Genomic DNA, 2,274 nt, shown 5'->3' with positions numbered 1-2,274 from the left:
CCTACGGCAAATCCTGTCAGCCACCCCTAAGGGGCTGAAGAGGGGTATCGAAGAAAACAGAAAAGGCCAAAAAAGTTGGAAAAAATATTTTTTTATGATCTTCTCAGGGGTAACTTGCGAAAGTAGAGCCCTTTGGGCGAAAATTTCGTCCGTTTTGCTCTATCTCTCACCGTTTGGGCGCTAGAGTGAGTTTCTCTCATAAAAGTGGCCCAAAAATAAATTTATTTATCTTCGAAAATATTGGATGGTCTTCTAAGGGGTAACTCGTCAAAGTAGAGTCCTTAGGACGAAAATTTCGTCCGTTTTGCTCTATCTCTAACCGTTTACGCGGTAGAGGGTCTTTTTAGACGAAAATAAGCTCAAAATTGCCATGGTGAACAATAAGATGTAGAAAAAGGCCTAAAAACCGAAAAATAGAAAGGAAACTTTCCCCCACCCACAAAAAACGTTTTCTAAGCAGAAGGGTGGGTTGTAGTCGCGGTGCTTCACCGTTACATCCCTTTCTCGAGTTTTTGGGGCAAACTCAAAGATGACGGGTTTAAGCAGGCCGAAGGCCCGCTACATCATTCGGTCATGTTCCTCAGCAAAACGCGTGACAGAAATGGTCGCAGGCCCGACCATCGCCGCCGGCAGGCCAAGCAGGCCCGGCCCCTGCCGGAAGGGTGGAAGGGCGGGCCTGCTTGTTTGTCTTCTGTAGGGCGTTCGACTAAAATCGCCTTGTCTTACAGGTGCAGAATCTGTCGTTGTCGCCGAAAATGTCACAAACTGCTCTGTTAATGTGACTACGGCTAATGTGACGACTTGACTAACAATGGCATCAGCAGGAAGGGTTTCCTTCGTAAATTCTCCAACCACGTCGCCCTCCCGGTCTTCCACCGTAATTCTTTGCACGTTCAAACTTACACAGTAAGTCTTGTCGCAAATTATTCAAAATAATGCTTTCTGCAGGACAGTGTATGCACAAGGGTTCAGACTAGACCATCAGTCCTTACCGGCTCGCATGTTGAGACAAGGCGCGTTGCCAAAAATGTCACGCCACTCGCAAAACAGCTGCTTGAAAAGTCTCGGAAAGAATCAAAAAGGCCTTACAGTCGGAGAGCACGTCACCGCGAGGAAAAATACTTGACGAGGGTCACAAGCGGTCGGAGGCAGCTTTAGCTGCGCAGCAGCGTGTAAGAGCTGCAGCTGAGCGCCAAAAGGAAGCCATAGGGAAGCGCCAACCCGCCATGGAACAGAAGAAGGGGAAGACAGTGCAGCATATTGAACCTACCGAAGAAGATGAGAAGAGAGAAGAGAAAGAAGAAGAAAATAATCTGCGGGGCTAGAAGGTCAAGATCAAGATAATAAAGAAGACGAGGAAGAGAAGACGCCCGTACCGCAAAGAAAAAGGGTAAAGGTCACGGGAACGGTAGATGAAGATGAATAGGTCCTTAGTGTTGACCTCAGTAAATTGGACCAAGTCACGGCCAGTGGGTCGAAGACTCCCTCCAGAAAAAAGGTCTAAGACAAACCCCTTTACCAATGCAGAAAGCCAGAGAGCATGGAATAAGTGTTGCTTATTTTGAAATGAAATGTGTAATCTACAAAGAGTGATTTTTAATAACCTGGTTTCCTTTCAGATTCGTATTTTCAGGCAGGCTGACGAGTCAAACCCCAATGCGTTCTGCTTTAAATGCATTGGGTTTGTGCTAGATCGCCTGCCCTTGCACGTAACAAGGAAACACAAAGACGACGGGACTTCACTTTAGCGCCTGTTTGCCACCCACTACCTGGCCGTGGGCCGTTTGCAACCAGGGACGTCCTCCAGCCGCTACTGGACCTTGGCGTCCCAAAAGAGGCAGCGGAAAATTGGGTTCAAGCTGACGGACAACCCGGACAAAGGCATGGTTTGGTTGCCTGCCAATTTTGCTGACAAGGTATATTTGTTTGACACTCTTTGTTGCTTTTCGATTGGCCTATTCAGCATTACTTATATTTTGCTTCTGTTTTAGGAATTTGAAGGATTGCCCCCAGACCCAGTGGTTCAAAATCAGCTTGAAGCAAGCAGCATTGCTGATACCGTTGCCAAGGAGGTAGTATTGTGTTGTATAACATACTTAATTTATAATTAATCTGTATTGAATGGTGTATTGAATTGTTTACTACTGTGTATTGATCTTATCCTGCATTGTGTTTTGTTCTCTTTTGTAAACTAGGTAGATGTACGCCAGACCACGTCTCGCGTAACAGGCTTCGCGATATCTCACGAAACACTGTTACGCTGCGACGCGCCTG

Source organism: Frankliniella occidentalis, unplaced genomic scaffold, assembly GCF_000697945.3.
Source record: "Frankliniella occidentalis isolate FOCC.00 unplaced genomic scaffold, Focc_3.1 Scaffold338, whole genome shotgun sequence".
Taxonomy (NCBI): Eukaryota; Metazoa; Arthropoda; class Insecta; order Thysanoptera; family Thripidae; genus Frankliniella; species Frankliniella occidentalis.
Note: the sequence above shows the minus strand (reverse complement) of the source record.